This window comes from Gallinula chloropus (genome assembly GCF_964237585.1).
Source record: "Gallinula chloropus genome assembly, chromosome: 19".
In the NCBI taxonomy this organism is placed as follows: domain Eukaryota; kingdom Metazoa; phylum Chordata; class Aves; order Gruiformes; family Rallidae; genus Gallinula; species Gallinula chloropus.
The window spans coordinates 12,851,139-12,871,529 of NC_140104.1; the positions used below are offsets into that span (position 1 = coordinate 12,851,139).

A 20,391-nucleotide genomic window follows, 5' to 3' on the forward strand; every position below is an offset into this window, starting at 1 on the left:
ATTGTGTTGGACTCTAAGGAGACTGCTTTTCCTACCTCGTTAAGTGATCATGTGGATCTATATGAACTGGAGAATGTTGCTATCACCTCTTCTCTGTAAAAGAAACATTTATAAATAGCCTTTTAAATAGCAAAAATCCTCTTCCATTAAATGTGCACTGAAATCTCCCTTGTTATATTAGGGTTAGCTTAACAGTGATGAAAGATTTCATTAGCTGCTCAAGAAGGCAAAGTCAGAAGCAAACACTGAAGTTTCTTGGAGTATTGATTTATCCCCCTGAGGGCTGTTACCAACAAAGTTTCCCCATGGACTTGTGTTTTGGAAAACATTAGTTGGAACTTAGCACTAGCAATGTAAACATTAATAGCTGGAGTGAACAAAGCTGATAAGCCCTGGTACTTCTTCTGTAACAACTGTATTGCAACATGCCAAAAAGCTCATCAGCTGAAGCCAACCTAAGAGGGTGTGAAACAGGGTGTAGGATCACTGCATATTGTATCAGGAGATGACCATTTCAAAACAGCTCAGTAACAGAAGAGCAAAACCCAAAACCCAATAAAAAGCCAGAAGACCCCTGTCCTTACTATTACTACTGGTCTGAAGTGCTGTGTGAGGCTGAGGTGAGGGCAGGTTGGATTGTAAGGGTACAGTGCCTGAGGGACATCTTTGTTCAAGGTCCCTCTTCAGAGGCAGGCAGAAGAAAGTTCAGGTGATTCTAATGCTGAGAAAAGCCTTGATGTGTTTCATCAAGCCAAACACCAAGCCCTGACTCCCTGCCCTCGGGGAGGGAGAGCCTGTCCATCATGCATGGCTCAGGTTTTTCCTGGGGTCGTGTTTCATCTCCAGGAAATGGCTGAGCACCACACACCACTCACTAACCCCCTCCCCTGGGAGGAGAAGCAGACATAGCCCCCTGGGTTGGGATAAGGACAGTGAAAGGGGAAGATCAACATAGCCCATGACAAAATACAGGCACAGTGATGACACAGAACACTGCACCAACCCAACCCCTGACGTAATGCCAGATGGAACTCAGACTGTCCCAGAGCCATGCAGGCCTGCCTCTTTCCTCCCAGCCCCTTTTATGGGGCAGTGATGTCACCTGGTGTGGAAAACAGCTCACCTGTGCTGGCTCCTTGGGCAAGTTAACTCCATCCTAGCCGGAACCAGGACGTTATCCACCCCTTTTTTCACACCATCTACATCATGCCTGGATCTTACACTTTCAGTTGATTTGGCTGGTTCATGTAATTTATACAATATTTCAGTGAGACCTGGACAGGCTGGAGAGCTGGGCAGTAAGAAACAAATGAGGTTCAATAAAAGCAAGTGTAGAGTCTTGCACTTGGGAAGAAATAACTGTTTGAATCAGGACAGGCTGGGGGTTGCCTGCTGGAGTGGTGCTCTGCAGAGAAGGACCTTGGGGTCCTGGTGGGTGACATGTTGGCCATGAGCCAGCAGTCTGCCTCGGTGGCTAAGAGAGCCTATGGGATCCTGGGGGCAATCAAAAAGAGAGTGGCCAGCAGGTCAAAGGAAGTCTCTGCCCTGGTCAGGCCCTACCTGGAGTGTTGTGTCCAGTTCTGGGCTCCTTGGGATAAAAAAGACAGGGATCTTCTGGAGAGAGTCCAGAGAAGGGATACGAAGATGATGAAGGGCCTGGAGCATCTCCCCTGTGAGGAAAGGCTGAGTGAGCTGGGACTGTTCAGCCTGGAGAAAAGAAGACTAAGGGGGGACCTTATTAATGCTTATAAATATCTTAAGTATGGGATGCAAGGGGAAATGGGCAGCCCCTTTTCAGTGGTCTGTGGGGACAGGACAAGGGGCAATGGCTGCAAGTTGGAGCACAGGAAGTTCCGCACCAACATGGGGAAGAACTTTTACACAGTGAGGGTGCCAGAGCCCTGGGACAGGCTGCCCAGGGAAGTGGTGGAGTCTCCATCTCTGGAGATATTCAAGACTCATCTGGACGCCTATCTGAGTGATATGTCCTAGGGAGCTGCTTTGGCAGGGGGGTTGGACCCAATGATCTCTGGAGGTCCCTTCCAACCCCTGTGATACTGTGATTCTGTGATTTACACCATGTGCCATGGACTGATCCATTATACAGCAGCAATTTAGCAGCTGTCCTCACCTAAATTTAAATCCCCTTGGGGTGCACACTGGACTTCTCCATCCTTTCACATTACCCACCAAATGCACCTGGGTCCCTGAGCAAAAGCAATCCCATGGATAGGTTTGCCTTTGCCTGAAGCAGGGATAACCCAGACTCTCTTCCCCAAGAGATTTTTCATGTGCACTACAGGGACTTTATCCCTTAATACACTACATGGGAGTTTTGATTGGGCAGGAACAGTTTGATTGGAGGAAGGAAGACCTTGGAAGGAAGACCTTCTGGAGTTAACTAATCAGGTGGACATGGCTAAACGCATATCCCAGTTTTTTAGGGTTCCACCATCCATGGTTCGTATTGCAGTTCTTAGTGTCCATTGTACCTCTCCGTTTTCCCGGAGGTTGGTGCATGGGAATATGCTACATCCTTTCGCTGCCATGGTCTTTGGCCCAGGTGAGATTATTCCAGAAATGAGTCTCATTGTCTGACTCAATTCCCTCTGCAGTGCCATGTTGCCAGAGGACTGGCTTCTCAAGACCCAGGATAGTGTTCTGGGCAATGGCATGGGGCACAGGATATGTTTTTAGCCAGCCAGTGGTTGTACTCAACCGCCAAAGGAATTGAGAAAAAAGCATTTGCAATGTCGACTCTGCCATGCCACTTGGCTATATTTGACTCCAGTTCATTCTGGAGTTCTAACATGTCCAGCACCAGGGCACTCACAGGTCACAGCTTGCTTTCACTTGAAAGGGAATCCAGTACACCTGGAATCAAGTGCCTCAGGGGTGGAACACAGCCCCACCATCTGCCATGGGCTGAGCCAATCTGCAGTAGAACAGGGAGATCTGTAAGCTAGCCTCCACCAAAGCTGGAGCCCGCCTGGCCTTGGAGGCCAGGAGGAGCCAGGTCCTCTCTGCTTGGGGCTGGGCACAGCTTTCCCCTGGGGACCTCACTGAGGAGCACTCCTCACCTATGACCTGGCACAGGTGGCACAGGGACAAGGGCTGCGGGGGCAGGGCTGAAATAGCTCATCTGGGACAGTGTTAGATCAAAGATCTAAAGGTCCCTGGTTCAACTTTACCAACCCAATGAGATGATAACACTGAGCACTGCACTGACATGAGGACCAACCCAATGCTCTGGCCACACTTGAACTGTCCCAGAGCAGCACAGGAGAGCCCCTTCCTGACCAGCCCCTTTATGGGGGACTGATGTCAGGTGTGTGGAAAACAGCCCAGGCTAACTCAGATCACCTGTGCTGGCTGCCTGGGGAGGTTACCTCTGACTTGGACAGAACCCAGCCCTGCTTTCTCCTTCACCTCTTACCAGACCACTGTCCCTGGTCTATGGCTGTAGATTTGCAGCTTTGAGCCTTCCTCCAGCACCATGAGTCCTCAGCATCTCCTTGGCAGGATTCTCCATTCAGTGCTCCTCTGGGCTGGTGTCCAGCTCTCGCTCCTTCCCTGCTCCACAGGGATCTAGATCTCTCCACTGCAGGGTCTCTGCAAAGACTCCATCGTGCACAGACTGCTTTTCTCCTCACACACCCCCTTCAGCTGGCTCTCAGACCAGAGGACACTGTCATCCCAGTCAGAGGCATTCCCTGAAGCTGAGGCCTGAGTGGCAGCACCTTTCCTCCAGAGCTCTGTTGCAGCCAGACCTCTGATGTGCCTGGGACAACTGAGAAAGCTGTGTTGAGGATCACCCACGATAGTGTGTGGATATCAGCACTGCTTCATCTCTCCTGCTGGTGGGTATGAAGGGGATATAGTTCAGCAACAGAGCACCCACTTCTCACATGGGAGGTCCTGGGTTTGGTCCCTGGCATCTCCAAGTGTGCTTTATCCCTGAGTCCCCAGCCCCAGGCAGGTACAAGCTGAAACTGGAGCACTTGTCCTCTTCAGGCACTGTGGGCCTGCCCTGACCATCCAGGGCCTGTGTGTGGGGTGAGGAGGGCTATGTGCACTGCCCCTGCTGAACCACCTCCCAGAGGTGCTGGACATGAGCTCTGGTGAAGATGACATACCAGGTAGGAAATACCCCTCAGTGGCAGCAGGTAGGGCTGTCTGAGCTGGATGAGCCTGGAAGGCCTGGGGACTTCCATCTGGTGGGGTGGCATTTCTTATCCAGGCCCTGTCTCCAGGTCTTTTTCCCTCTCCCATCACCGCTGGCTTGAGCAGAGGAATCAAGAGCTGCTGAGTTCAGGCACAGCCATGCTGAGGTGGGACTGATGGGGCCAGTACCCACCTCTTTTTCCTGAAGGTTTAATGTCTGTGTCCCACCCCTGCCAGTGGTACCAGGGAGACACAGGCCTGTCCAAAGCTGTGCACAGGCAACAAGGGCCATGAGATGGTGCCTCAGCTATTCCCTCACCAAAATCACCTGGAACCAGAATGGGCCACGAGACACAGTCTTTCACTGCAGGGTGCCAAACCCCCAGGAACAATTGACCTGAGTGTGTGTGACAAGGCAGCACAGCTGACCAGAAAGAGCTCATTTCATGGCATTTTGGGGCCTCTCCTGGTTTCGGCTAGGATAGAATTAATGTTCTTCTTAGCAGCCAGTGGAATGCTGTGTTTGGGTGTTGGGATGAGATCAGTGCTGATAGCACACTGGTGTTTTCAGTTGTTGCCAAGCAGTTGTTCATACTGCCCTGCTACTGAGAAGGGAGAAGGTGGGGGACAGCTTGAAGCTGGGAGGTGACACAGCAAGGACAGGTGCCCCAAACTGGCCAAAGAGGTATTCCTTGCCAATTACAACATGCTCAGCATAAAGGGGACATTACAGGGAGTGGACACCCACTTAGTATAGGAGTGTTTTGACGGGAAGTTTTTCCTTTTCCATCAGAAGAGGGGTGGCAGCAGGGATAGGGAGGTGATTATCCCTCTCTGCTCTGCCCTCATGAGGCCCCTTCTGGAGTCCTGTGTCCAGATCTGGGGCCCCAACACAAGAAAGATATAGAACTGTTGGAGAGGCTTCAGAGGAGCCACAAAGATGATTAGAGTGCTGAAGCAGCTCCCCTACGGACAGAGGCTGGGGGAGCTGGGCTGGTTCAGCCTGGAGAAGAGAAGGCTGTGGGGGGGACCTCATTGCAGCCTGCCAGTCCCTGAAGGGAGCAGAGAAACAGGAGGGGAATCAACTTTTTAGAAGGGTAGACACTGGCAGGACAAGGAGGAATGGATTAAAGCTAAAGGAAGGAAGGTTTAGATTAGATATTAGGGGGAAGTTTTTTACAGAGAGAGTGGTGAGGGGCTGGAACAGGCTGCCCAGAGAGGTAGTGGATTCCCCATCCCTGGGGGTGTTCAAGGTCAGGTTGGATGGGGCCCAGGCCTGAGGTTGGTGTCCCTGCCTGTGGCAGGGGGAATGGAACTCTATGATCCTTGGGGTCCCTTCCAACCCATGCCATTCTATGATTCTATGATTCTGATTCTTTCCATGGGTCAAAACACAAACTCCCATTTAGGGCTGTAGAATTGACATTAAAGTCTCCTAATTTTAAGGCACTTGTATCATTTTGCATTATAATTATGGCTTTTCCCAATTTTTGCAGCTCTAACTTGGGATTGGCCCCATTCTTTAATTTCTTATTTGTACAACTACATGATGTTGGGATACTTGACATCACTGCAGCTTCCCCCCAGCATAAGATTTTTGCAGTGGGGAGTTGTCCCAGTCTCCAGGATTTAAAGGGTGTACAGTTTAAGCCTTTGGCCCTTGTCCCTAATGCACCTTAGTTTGTTTCAACTGCTTTCCTAGAGATATGTAATTCTGCAAGTAAGGATCTCCTTACTGATTCAGGTCTTCTCCTCTGTATTCAGTGTGGTATGGTCTTTCACATCACTGAATCACAGAGACATCCCCTTCCCTCACTCCTCAGGTGTCCATTGGGATGCGGGGATAGGCAGGGAGGGGCCGTCCCTGGCTGGGACAGGCAGAGTGGGTGAGGAGGAAGCTCCTCCCCTAAGCCAGGACCTGGATTCTCTCCCCACAGAAGCCACGGCTCCAGTGCTGCAGGTACCATGGGGCTGCTGGTGGTCAGCCCTATTGGAGGGTGAGGGGGGCAGAGGAAAAAGCTCAGCAGATGTGCCCCCATGAGCGATCTTCACCCACCTGAGATGCTAAACGTTGCCTGCTTCCTCACGCCAGGCTGTACCCGGTCTCCTTGTACAGGGCCTCAGGGAAAGTCTCCCAGGCTTGCTCAGAGGATGCAGACAGAGGCAGCACTGGCTCAGAAATGGGAGGGACACAAAAGAAGAAGTGGTCCAGGAGAGATTTCCCTGCAGAGCAGAGATTTCCATGCAGCCTGCGGATCATGGCAAAGCAGGTTGTCCCCTGCACCCCATGGAAGACGATGGAGTGCAGCGATCCCACCTGCATCCCATGGAGGACCCCATGCTGGAGCAGAGGAAGAGTGAGAGGAATGTCCCCCCAAGAAGGAGGACAGCTCATGATGAACTGCCCGAAACCCACATTCTCCATCTTCCCTTGTGCCACCTGGAAGGTGGAGGAAGGGAGAGAAATCATGAATAAAGTTCAGCCCAAGAAGAAGGGAGGGGTGGGGGGAAGTTTTTTAAGATTGGGTTTTATTTCTCATTATCCTACTCTGTTTTCATTGTGTGTGTGTGTTTTATGAAATAGATTTTTCTTTTTATTCTGGGTTGAGTTTGTTTTGCCCACGATGCTGATTGCTGAATGAGTTTTCCTGTCCTTATCTTGGTTCTTAAGTGTCTCAATACCTATTTTCTCTCCTGTCCAGTTGAAAAAGGGAGGGATAGAACGACTGCCTGGTGGGAGCTGGTCTGTGAGTTTTCAACTCTGTCCATCCTTGTCCCTAGCAGATTATTCTTGGGTTCAATCCAGCTGGGTAAATTGCTCACCTTTGAGTGAGGCCAGTCCCTGCCAACCACAAATATCTCCAGGGAGCTCTAGCACACAGCTAAGCAGAGCAAGTTCATTCCTTAGAGGAGGACAGATGGATCTAAGGATTTATTTACGAACATAAGTGTTGTGGTTTTGCGTAGCAGGGTTCTGGTGGAGGAGGGTGCTGTGCAGGGGTGGTTTCTGCAGAAAGCACATAGAAGCTTTCCCTAGGCCCAAAGAGTAAATACCAGCTGGACTCAAGGTTGGAGTCATCACTGACCAAGGCCGAGCAAATCAGGAGATGATCATAGCGCCTCTGTGAACCACACTGAGGAGATAAAACCCAAATGCAAGCAGACACCTTTTGCCACCAGAGAAGGGAGTGAGAAGATCTAAGAGACTCTGCAGACACCATGATCAGAGAAGAAGAGGGGAGGAGGGGATGTGGTCCAGGCATCGGAGAGAAAGATTCCACTGCGGTCCGTGGAGAAGACCATGGTGAGGCCAGTTGTCCCACTGCAGCCTGTACAGGAGCAGAGACCCCACCTGCAGCCCATACAGAGGCCCCATGCTGGAGTGGGTGGAAACATATGGAAGATGCTCTGACCCGCATTGGAGAAAGCCCTTGCCAGCAGATCTGCTGGCTCTGCAGCCCATGGAGAGACAGGGAGAGACAGAGACCGACCCACGCTGGAGCAGATTTACTGGAGGGGCTTGTGACTCTATGGAGGACCAGGCTGGTGCAGTCTGAGCCTGAGAGACTGAGACATTCTGTGATTTATGACTGCACCCATAGCAGTGACGCATGCTGGGGCAGCAGGGGAATAGCTGAAGCCCCATGGAAAAGGACTCACCTTGGAGAACTTCATGGAGGACTGTCTGCTGTGAGTGGAACCCCACGGTGCAGCAGGGGAAGGGTGGGAGCAGTGCCCACCCCCCAACTCGCCCTCCACATCCCCCAAATAATTAGGAAAACAACTTGCAAGGAAGTGACTGAAAGACTTTCCCAATGGCCTTCTTGAGCTTGTGGTTTTTCATGCTGTAGATGAAGGGGTTAATGACTGGAGGCACCACTGAGTATAAAACTGCCAACACCAGGTCCAGGGATGATGAGGAGATGGAGGAGACTTTAGGTGATCAACTGTGACGGTACTGATAAACAGGGAGACCAAGGCCAGGTGAGGGAGGCAGGTGGAAAAGGCTTTGTGCCGTCCCTGCTCTGAGGGGATCCTCAGCACAGCCCTGAAGATCTGCACATAGGACACCACAATGAACACAAAACACCCAAAACATAAACAGACACCAAAAATAATAACTCCAATTTCCCTGAGGTAGGCATCTGAGCAGGAGACCTTGAGGATCTGTGGGATTTCACAGAAGAACTGGTCAAAAGCATTGCCCTTGCAGAGGGGAAGGGAAAATGTATTGGCTGTGTCTAGCACAGAATAGAGAAACCCACTGGCCCAGGCAGCTGCTGCCATGTGGACACAAGCTCTGCTGCCCAGGAGGGTCCCGTAGTGCAGGGGGTGGCAGATGGCAACGTAGCGGTCATAGGCCATGATGGTGAGGAGAGAATATGCTGCTAATACCATGAAGATAAGAGAAAAGAGCTGTGCAGCACATCCTGTGTAGGAGATGGCCCTGGTGTCCCACAAGGAATTGATCATTGATTTGGGAACTAACATAGAGATTGATCCCAGGTCAAGGATAGAGAGGTTGAGGGGGAAGAAGTACATGGGGGTGTGGAGGTGGTGAGGGGATACCTCATTACCAGGTGCCAGTACTGAAAGGCTGTCTACAAAGAAGGGAGAGACTCCTGTTTTTAGAAGGAATCACATAGAAAAGCTGAGGAATAGTGGGTGCAAGTTCCTGCTGGAGAGATTCCCACAGGACATAGGAAGAAACTTTTACCCTGAGAACCAGGGTTTGCACAATGTTCCATGGGAAGTGACGGATTCCCCAACATCAGACATTTGTAAGACTCCGTGGGATGGGGGTGGGGCCATTTGGTCTGTGTGGTGCTTTTCTTGAGACTGAGCCCTTGCCAAAAATGGTTGGACCAAATAGACCCTGAGTTCCCTTTCAGCCGAGTACTCTGTGATTGTCTGAGTCTAGTAACATCATCACTATCCTCCAAAAGAATTCTCATGAGTTGAGCCCTCCTGTTTTGACCCTCAGGCAGCTACAACTGTGGTTCTGTTCCAAGACAAGGGAGAGCAGGCTGTGAGAAGATGAGGCTTCTTCCAGTGGCCCACTGCAATGTCATTTAGAAAGGATCTCTTGGTTTAATTTCTTATTTCTCACCTTCTTTAACACCTGTTGCTGTCACTTTGTTAGTGGCACCACAAGTTGGAGAGCCATCTGTAAGCACACAGGAACCATTAACACAATGGAGCGTCACTTCAAACAAACCTTGAGAAACTCTGGGATTAGATTTGAATAAAAACATCAAGAAGATTCCCATCCAGAAGAGATCTTCTTATTCTGATCTTAATTATCTGGGGTGGAATTTATTTTCATGTTGTCGCCCCCCTGAGGTGAAACCATGAGAAAAGTTTCCAGCACAACACCCCCACATCAAGGCAGCTCAGAGATGATGGGTGGAGAACTGGCTGCAATGAGAAGAATTTGGGCATTGCAGGGGAAGCCATAGCAGTCAGAGGAGCTGAACAGGAATTTGGCCATGGGCACATTGGGCTGCACTGTCAGGAGTGTGGCCACACAGACAAGGCTTGTTCTGGTCCATGTGGACTCAGCACTGGTGTGGCCAAGTCTGGAGCAGTCAGTCCCAGTGTGGGGCTCCCTGGTCTGGAGGAAGGGGAGGAACTGTCACGTTGTCAGATAAAAGTCTGCCCAGATATGGCTAGGGGTCTTGTGTGGAAAAGCTGAGAGACCTGGCTTCTTTAGCCTGGGGAAGGGGAGACTGAGGGAAACCCACTCTGTGCAACATGGAAAGAAAACAAGAAAGGAAGTTCGTGTGAAACTGCAGCTTTGAAGGTCAGAGTGGCCATGAAGATAAAGAAATCTCATTCTGAGGATAGGGCTGTGGTGCAGAACATCACTCAAGAGCAAGTGTGGGTGAGCTGGTGGCTTTGTGTTTCTGGGATCAGCTGGTGAGGAGGGAGAGGGAAGTGTGGGGTGGGCTGTGGTGCAGATGGCCAAGGGTGCCAGCCAGGCTGAAAGCACCTGATAGATACGAGGTCTTTGTGGGAACAGCAGGCGAGGAGGGAGAGACAGCAGAACAGGCAGGGATATTGTGGGGTGAGAGTGTGGTGGGGGAGGGGTTTTGATGCCTGCAGCCTGAAGGAAAACAGGCAAAGGCATGGGGTAGTGTGGGATGGGCTGTCCTGCAGATGGCCAAGGGTGCTGCCCAGGCTAAAAGGTCCTGAGAGAAACAAGGTCTTTGCCCCCTTGGCTATGGCTGATGGCTCTGCCACAGAGGTCTCAGAGGAGACACATTGTCCTCATGGCCATGGAGCATCATTGCCTCCTTGCACCCACCCCAGGGGAGGTCACCATATGTGTTACCCCTGTCTTTCCCTGAGACACAGGTGAGGATCAGGATCTGCCTGCCCAGGGGCTGGGGGTCAGCACTTGGCATTTCTGCTTCCTCAGAACAAGCCAGGGTGTCCTCAGCATCAGAGCTGCCTGTGCTGTGCCTGTGTTTGTCCTCATGGCCTCCAGTTGTCTACTCTAAGGAGCCCATGGGGAGGCTTTGTCAGGAATGGCTTCCACTAGGGTTCCTGAATGCTTCAAGGCAGTTTGAGCATTATTCTTTACTTGAACTTCTTGAGAGGTTTCTTCACTCTCCTCTTGGTATCTGAGGTCTGTGGACTCAGAAGAAAACACACCATGGGGCTCATTAACAACCAGAAAGCCCTTACAAGCATGGCTCTCCACGTAATTGTCTTCAAAATAAATAGAACTTGTGTAACTAATTGGAGAGGTTTTATTTGGATGATGTAAATTTCAAAGGAGTTTCACAATGGAGGGTTTTTTCATAGGAAAAAAGTTTCTGTCATATCTCTGATCATGGAAGACAGTTCAGCAGCATGCTGCAATGGGGGCTGGTCCAGAGGTCTCCTAAGGAGATCTGGACAGGCAGGAAAAGCAGTCTCTTCAGATCCAACCCTGTCTGGAGAACCTTGCTCTTCCCCAAGCCCAGCAGTGCCCTCACTGGCCTCCTGGGACTCCCAACACTTCCTGGCATCATCTGTGCTCATAGGCAGGGACAGATTTTTCTGAGAACAAACAGCACTTAAACATGACACAGTTTAATACCCATGAAATCTCTCTCCTCAGCTGCCTGCTACGGCCAAGCAGCGTGTGAAGGGGGTCAACTTCACTGGTTCCACTAGTGCACAACTGTCCTGGTTTTGGTCAGGATGGAGTTAACTTCATTTGTAGCAGTGGATGGAATGCTGTGTTTGGGAGTTAAAATGAAAGCAGTGCTGATAACACCCTGATGTTTTTAGTTGCTGTAAGACAGTCAGGGACTTTCTCAGCTCTTCATATTTCTCTATTCATGAGAAAGGAGGGGTGAAGCCAGGACAGGTGACCCAGCTGACCAAAGAGAGTATTCCATGCTAATTCTGTCCTGCCCAGGAAACAGGGGGCTGAGAGGAGGAAGAGCAGGGGCGGCTCTGGGACGCGCGGTTTTCGGGGGACAGTCGGGTTCCGGGACGGCTCTGGGTGGCATGGCCTGAGCTGTGGGTTTGGTGAGAAACTGCATTGTGTAGCAACAGCTTCATATATTTTTGCTCTAAAGTCCTGTCAGCATTGTTACATTGTATCTTTCTGTTATCTTAGTAAACTATCCTTATCCCAACCCACGGGCCTCTTAGTTTCTTGGTTTTGGGGTTATTTGCCCCTTCCTTTTCCCTTCCCTTGCCTCTCACCCACCCCTCCTTCCCTCTTCCCCTGCTCTTTAAGGAGCAGGCAGCTGCGTGGATCTCGGCTCTCAGACAGGGTAAAACCACGACAACAACCTCAGGAGGTTTCAGGCCTGTAAGATCCTTCATCTGTCACAACTTCTGACTGCCACTGGCCTGAACAGCTGGATTCAAAACTGGCTGGATTGTTGGGCCCAAAGTGTGGTGGTGAATGGAACCAAATCCAGCTGGAGGCTGGTCATGAGTGGCATCCCCCAGGGCTCAGTCCTGGGTCCAGTTCTGTTCAACATCTTTATCAATGACCTGGATGAAGGGATCAAAATGTTCCCTCAGTAAGTCTGAAGATGACACTAAGCTGGGAGGAAGTGTTGATCTGCCTGAGGGGAGAGAGGCTCTTCAGAAGGATCTGAACAGGCTGGACCAAATGGCTGAGACCAATGGGATGAGGTTTAACAACACCAAGTGGAGTTGGTGTTGTTGCACATGGGTCACAAAATCCTAAAGGTCTTTTCAAACCTTGTGATTCTCCAATTCTGTGAAATGTTTCCATTTGCACCAGGGGAGAGTTAGGTTAGATGTCAGGAAGAATTCCTTTACTTAAAGGGTAGAAGAGTATTGGAATAGGCTGCCCAGGGAAGTGGTGGAATCAGCTTCCCATAAAGTATTTAAAAGGCATGTAGGTGTTGTGCTTCAGGTCACAGACTAGGCATGGTGAGGCTGTGGTTGGACTCAATGATCGTAAGGGTCTCTTTCAACCTTAGTGGTGCTATGATTCTATGGCACAATTCCAGGAAATTCCTGTTGTGTCATTGTGTGAAAGCATTGCCATTTCAGACAAGTAGTCGACTGATTCAGCTGATGCAAATGTGCTTCTAAATATTTAATTAATGTCAGGAGATAGTAAAAGAAAAAAATAATTCTGCTCAATTCCAGGCAGACATGATGGAAAGAGAGCCCAGCTCCTCATCAAAAAGTGTATGGGTCACACTAGATGTGCAGATACCTCATTAGGAATAAGATAAACATGTCCCATCATATTATAGCTCAGACAATGAAGAAAGACAAAAACTGTAAATAAATAAAATCCCTACTAAAAAGGGCCAGTGATATGCAGAAGAAGGTAAGCAGTTTATTGCTGCTTAGAAACATCCAGTCATTAGTTTCCACACGGCATCCTTGAGCTCCCGGTTACTCATGCTGTAGATGAGGGGGTTCACTGCTGGTGGAAACAATGAGTAAAGAAATGTCAGTACCAGGTCCAAAAAAAGGGAGTGGATGGAGGGGGGCTTAAGATTGGAAAACATACCAGTGCTGAGAAATAGAAAGACAACAGCCAAGTGAGGGACACATGTGGAAAAGGATTTGTGCCGTCCCTGCTGCGAGGGGATCCTCAGCACAGCCCTGAAGATCTGCACATAGGACACCACAATGAACACAAAACACATAAAGGCTAAACAGGCACTGACCATAATAAGCCCAGCTTCCCTGATGGTGTCTGAGCAGGAGAGCTTGACGATCTGTGGGATTTCACAAAAGAACTGGTCAACAGCATTGACCTTGCACAGGGGCAGTGAAAATGTATTGGCTGTGTGCAGCACAGAATAGAGAAACCCACTGGCCCAGGCAGCTGCTGCCATGTGGACACAAGCTCTGCTGCCCAGGAGGGTCCCATAGTGCAGGGGGTGGCAGATGGCAACGTAGCGGTCATAGGCCATGACAGTGAGAAGACAGTACTCTGTGACGATCAAAATACAAAGAAAAAGATTTGAGCCACACATCCTGTGTAGGAGATGGCCCTGGTGTCCCACAAGGAATTGGCCATGGATTTGGGAACAGTGGTGGAGATGCAGCTAAAGTCAAGTACAGAGAGGTTGAGGAGGAAGAAGTACATGGGGGTGTGGAGGTGGTGGTCACAGGCTATGGTGATGATGAGGAGGCCATTGCCCAGGAGGGCAGCCAGGTAGATTCCCAGGAAGAGCCAGAAGTGCAGGAGCTGCAGCTCGCGTGTGTCTGCAAAGGGCAGGAGGAGGAACTGGCTGATGGAGCTGCTGTTGGACATCTGCTGCTGTCAAGTGAGGAGACCTGTCCAAGGAGGAAAAGGTAGAGAGAATTTAGGGAAATTTTCTTTGAGGAAAATCCCTTTATCTATTTATGGAATGCCCCCAGGTTGACTCTTTGTATTCAGGGAGACTTTTATCAGGTCCCTTTTGGGAGGTCTGCTTTGTGCTGGCTTGAGTCTGTCACTGATGGAAAGAGGAAAGTCCTGTGGGATGTCTGTAGATGGGGGTTCTGAAGTGAGGGTCATCTCAAGGTCGTCCCCACCAATGGATGTGCTCAGAGCTCCAATTAACCGGGTGAGAAAGGCAGCAAGGACAGAGGGGGAAACTGGGAGAAATGCTCCAGCCATGGCTGGAAATACAGGGACAGACAGACAGGTACTCAGGTGTTTTTACTCTCTGCGGATTGTGCTGCCAAGAAGAAGACTTAGCCTGAAACCCTGGAACTCTGTGTGCAGAGTCTGTGCTGGGTGGCAGAAACCAGGGGGTCGGTGAGGGAAACGGTCTGCATTGCAAGGAATGTCAGGGAGGTACCAAATCCCCACTGTCAAGGCATTGCTGAGAGCAGCTCCTTCTCCCTCCCTGACAATGTCTCTGCTGCCTGGAGCTGTCCCTGCAGCTGCTTCTCTTTGCCCATGTCACCTCCCACTCTGTACTCACAGACATCATCTAAACTGCCCTGAGCTCAGCTCTGCTCTGCAGACCCCTCCTGGCATCAGGGCACTGTCCCGGGGAACCTCTGTGTGTGCAGGGCTCAGGAGAATCTCTAACAAGTCACAGAATCACAGAATCGCTGAATTGTAGGGGTTGGAACGGACCTCGAGAGATCATTGTGTCCAACCTCCAGATCATCGGGTCCAACCCCTAATGAGCAATGAGTTTCCACTGCCTTCTGCAAAGTTATCGAGAAAACCTCAGCTCCCACTTCCCACCCAGTCACCAAGAGCAGAAAATTCAAAGAAAAGTCTCTTTACCTTTCTCCTCCAGTGAGCTCTCAGCATCCATCAGCACTCTCAGCCTCACAGGTCTCCCCTCGGTGCCTACAGGCAGTGTCCCCAGCTCTGTGTGCTTGGCAGAGGAGCTGCTCCTGGGCAGAGCTGACTCTCTGCAGCGCTGCCCGGTTGCCATGAGCTCTTTCCATCCTAGTTCTTGTAGGGTCCCTCCTGGTGTCTCAGGCCTCATGGGGATCGCTCTATGATCTCATCTCTGAGATCATTCTGCCTGGGAGCAGAATGATCAGGACAGGGTGAAATCATGCAGGGAGAAAGCACAGGGGGAGGTCATGCAGCTGTTACTCTCATTGGCAATACAGACTTGCCACCAACAATAAAATCAATATATTGCATCACTCAATCCAAAGATTTCTCAGAGGAATGAGAAAAGAACCTAGAGAAATGAAATTTTTAAACACCCACCGATGACTCTCCCTTCATATCCCAGGGTCCACTTCACTCTTTAACTCTCTACTGTCTCCAGCTGAGTGGCACTGGGGGACAGGGAATGAGGGTTGGGGTCTGTTCATCGCACATCATCTCAGCTGCTCCTTCCTTCTCAGGGGGAGGGCTCCTCACTGTCTCCCCTTGCTCCAGCATTGGGTCCCACCCACAGGAGACAGTCCTGCATGAAAGTGAGTCTTTCCCACATAACTTCAGATCATTAAAGGCTGCTCCAGCGTCGGTCCTCCACAGCCCTACCAGCCAACCTGCTCCAGCACAGGCTTCCTATGAGGTCACAGCCTCCTTCAGTGTCCTCACATGCTCAACCTTGGGGACCTCTATCAGATGCAGGTAGAATCACTGTTCCACATCATCCAACATGGGCTGCAGAGAACAGCCTCATTCACCATAGTGTTCTCCACGGGCTGCAGGGGAATCTCTGCAATGAGGCTTGGAGGACCTTGTGCCCCTACTTCACTGACCTTGTTGTCTGCAAAATCCCTTACACTTTCTCACTCCTTTCTCTGGTGGCAAAAAGGAGCTGCTGGTTATTATTTCCCTTCTTAAAAACACTGTCACAGTGTTGTGATTCACAGTGCTCTGCTTCCCACGGCCAATACATTGTTACTGCCCCTCTGCAAGGGCAGTGCCTATGACCAGTTCTTCTGAGATATCTCCCAGATCCTCAAGCTCTCTCACTCATGGTCCTACCTCAGTGAAATTGTAATCAGAGTATGTCTAGCTTTTGGGTGTTTTGTGTTCATTGTGGTGTCCTATGTGCAGATCTTCAGGGCTGTGCTGAGGATCCCCTCGCAGCAGGGACGGCACAAAGCCTTTTCCACCTGCCTCCCTCACCTGGCCATGGTCTCCCTGTTCCTCATCACTGCTGTGTTCACCTACCTGAAGCTTCTCTCCATCATTTGCACCTGGTAGTGACAGTTTTTAGTCAGTGGTTCCTCCAGAATTAAAATTTCCCATCTACAGCATGAGGAACCAGGAGCTCAATGATGCCGTTTGGAAAGTGATGACTGGATGTCTCGAAGCAGCAACAAACTGCTCATTCTGCATATCACTGGCCATGTAACTCATGTTAGGACCAGACTGTATTTAGCAGGGTTTTTAGCTGTTGGGTTTGTGTTTTTTCCCCCTCCTAGTTTGTCTAAGCTTCAATAACATGGACCAGCTTCATCCCATTGCTAATGCAGTATCTCCTGGTCTTGTGTGACCCAGACACTGTGTAATGATGAGCTGTGCTCTCTTTCCATCATCTCTGCCTGGAAAGGTGCACAACTTTTTCTTCCTTATTTTCCCCTGACATTTATAAAAATTTTACAAGCACCTTTCCAACAGCAGAACCACTCAACTATGTTTCTGAATGACAGTGCTTTCCCACCATGACAGAACAGGAATTTCCTGGAACTGTACCACAGAATCATAGAATCACTTAGGTTGACAAGAGGCCTTTACGGTCATTGAGTCCAACCAAAGCCTACCCCTGCCTAGTCAACCTCTAGGCCATGTCCTCAAGCACAACATCTATAGGAACCTTTTTAATCCCTCCAGGGATGATGACTCCACCACTTCCCTGGGCAGCCTGTTCCAATACTTGACTAATGCTTCAGTAATGAAATTCTTCCTGATGTCCAACCTAAATCTCCCCTGGTGCAATTTGAAACCATTCCCTCTCATCTTGTCACTTGTTCCCTGAGAGAAGACACTGGCTCTCACCTCTCTACATTCCTCCTTGCAGGTAGTTGTAGAGAGCAGCAAGGTCTCCCCCTCAGCCTCCTTTTCTCAAGGCTAAAATGCCCCAGTTGCCTCAGCTGCTCCTCAGAGGACTTGTCCTTCAAGTCCTTCATCACCTTTGTTGCCCTTCTCTGGACATGCTCCAGCATCTCAGGGTCCTTCTTGTAGTGAGTGGCCCAAACCGGACACAGCACTTGAGGTGCAGCCTCAGCAGAGCTGAGGATAATGGAACAATCACTTCCTACTCCTGCTGGTCACACTATTCCTGATCCAGGCCAGGATGCTGTTGGCCTTCTTGCCCTTCTTCTGGACACAGTGCTGGCTCATGTTCAGCCAAGGTATCCACAGACACCCCCAGATCCTTTTCCTCCAGGGAGTCTCCAACCACTCTGACCCAGGCCTGTAGCGTTGCCTGGGGTTATTCTGATCAAAATGCAGGACCTGGCACTTGGCCACAAGAACCCAAGAACCTCATACAGTTGGCCTCTGCCCATCGATCCTGCCTGTCCAGATCACTCTTCAGAGCCTACGTGTCGTCCAGACAATTAATGCTCCCACACAATTTGGTGTCATCTGAAAACTTACTGAGGGTGCACTCGATCCCCTCATCCAGATCATGAATAAAGATGTTAAAAATGACATGTCCCAGCACTGAGTCCTGGAGAATACACCTTTTGACCTGCTGCCAACTGGGCTTAACTCTGTTCACCACATCCCTTTGGGCCTGGCTGCCCAGACAGTTTCTAACCCAGCACAGAGTGTACCCATCTAATCCATGAGCGGCTAGTTTCTCCAGAGGGGGAAATGCTTTGGCAGATATCTTTGAAGGCTTCACTGAAATCTAGATAGACCACATCCACAGCCTTCCCCTCATCTCCTGAGCAGCAGGTCACCTTGTCATAGAAGGAGATCAGGTTGGTCCGTCACGATCTGCCTCTCCTACACCCATGCTGACTGGGCCTGATCACCTGAGTGTCCTGCATGTGTTCCATGATGGGACTCAAGATGATTTGTTCTATCACCTTCCCCAGCACTGAGGTCAGGCTGACAGGCCTGCAGTTCCCTGGGACCTCCCTCTGGCCTCACTTCAGGATGGGCGTTGCAGCTGCTTGTGGTTTTTTTCTCCTCTGTGTGATTCCCAGAGGCTCTGTGACCATCGCAGATTCGCTCGGCCCTGGTCAGCAGCACCTATGGCCTTGAATTGGCTGATGTTTGCTCTTCAGGACCTGCAGAGAGCTCTGGCTGTTCCTTACACCAGACATTTTCTGCAGCCCCAGTTCTCTCCCAGCACCCAGCTACACATCTATATATCAGTCAATCCCCTTACCTCATCTTTCAATGTATCAGTCAATCCCCTTGCCTCACAATCTATCTATTAGTCACAGAGTCAAATAATTTTAGGGGTTGGAAGGGACCCCGAGAGATCTTCAGGTCCAACCCCCTGTCAAAATAGCTTCCCTAGGACAGGTCGCACAGGTCAGTGTCCAGAGGGGTCTTGAATATCTCCAGAGAGGGACACTTCACAACCCCCCTGGGCAGCCTGTCCCAGGGCTCTGTCACCCTCACTGGGAAAAAATCTTTCCGCATGTTTGTGCGGATCTTCCTGTGCTCCAACTTGAAACCATTGCCCTTTGTTCTGCCCCCACAGACCATTGATAAGAGGCTGAAAATTTTCCCCCGTGTCCTACACTTCAGATACTTATAAACATTATTAGGATCCCCTCTTAACCTTCTTTTCTCAAGACTGAATAGTCCCAGCTCACTCAGCCTTTCCTCATAGGGCAGATGCTCCAGGCCCTTAATCATCTTTGTAGCCCTTCTCTGGACTCTCTCCAGGAGATCCCTGGCTTTTTTTCCTGGGGAGCCCAGAACTGGACACAACACTCCAGGTGGGGCCTGACCAGGGCAGAGTAGAGGGGGGGGATCACCTCCTTTGACCTGCTGGCCACGCTTCTCTTGATGCCCCGCAGGATCCCATTGGCTCTCTCAGCCACCAGGACACACTGCTGGCTCATGGCCAACCTGTCACCCACCAGCACCCCCAGGTCCTTCTCTGCAGAGCTCCTCTCCAACAGGTCATCCCCCAGCCTGTACTGATTCCAGCAGTTATTCCTTCCCAGGTGATGATGTCAGGCACTGTTAGGAACGATCTCTTGGTAGGGGCAGACATCAGTCCCAAGGTTACTGGGGCTGCTACTGGGCTGCGTGGGATGATCTCAGGACAGGAACATATTTCTGCCCTCAATCCTCTTGTTTGGGAGCTACTGCTGGACCTTTATCAGTTTAAATATGGACACTGTTAGCACACGGAAAGACAGAGGCATCGTTAGGACTATTCCCTTGCCAAGGAAAGACCTGAGTGTCGTGGTTTTACCCTGGCTGAGAGCTGAGATCCAGGCAGCTGCCTGCTCTTTAAAGGAAAAGAGGAGGGGGAGAAGTGATGACCAAAAGCCTCCCCATTTCACTGGGCATTGGACTACCACTGGGCCCTGTGGTGTGCCAGGACACATCCAAGTGGCTCCATGACACAGCACGTCTGTATCTTCTCACTTTGTCGTCTTGAAATTGCTCCCTCTGATTTTCTGCTCTAATCATCATTCAGGGAGTCACGTGTCAATGTTCTGAAGGAGTTTCATCACCCACAGCACTTAGCAGCTTCTACTAAACCTCCAGGAATCTTCCTTCCTGCCATGGCCCTCCACACTCAGTGCCTTTCCCCTGGAAGCTTGTTAGTGTGCAGCCACTATCATCAGTTTATTCTTGCCTCTCAACTCAGACTAAGTTAGGAACTCTGGGGATATGTATTAAAAGTAGGAGGGGAAATACACATCCTCCTGAGTCCTTGAGGTGTGAGGACACTGTCACACTGTGCACTGAAACTTGCCTCTCGGGTATTTCCACCTGCCCTGAGGAAACCGACTGTGTCTCAGGGCCTCTTTTCAGCAGACTCTCTGGCCATGTGCCCTGTCCTTTGCTTTTGGGATATACTCCACCCCCATACAGTTTTTTACTCCTAGTTCGGGAATGTGTTTTATTTCTTTTATAACATTTTTCAAAATGAGGAAGAATTCTGTTTCTATTCCCAGCCAGTCCTCAGGGTAAACGGGGTGGGAATTGCAGCAAAGGGGCTGCAACATTCAGCTGCAGACTCAGAGTAGAAGCCTGATGGAGGAAAAGCGTGCAACTCCCAAACATCCCTTGGAGACATGGTGGTGTTGGGGAGTTGTAAAGGTGTCTAGGCAGTGTGGGAACTCAGGGAGACAGCTGTTATGACCTTTCCACACCTCCTT

General features: G+C 50.3%; 1 pseudogene across 1 annotated transcript; it reads right to left on the minus strand.

Annotated features, from left to right (window-relative positions):
• Positions 1 to 6,247: 6,247 nt before the first annotated feature.
• Positions 6,248 to 13,921, minus strand: LOC311199085 (olfactory receptor 14A16-like; annotated as a pseudogene). Its single transcript has 3 exons — positions 13,616 to 13,921; positions 7,973 to 8,568; positions 6,248 to 6,604 (listed from the first exon to the last, which is right to left on the minus strand). The product of its transcript is annotated as an olfactory receptor 14A16-like (transcript).
• Between the last annotated feature and the right edge of the window lie 6,470 nt (positions 13,922 to 20,391).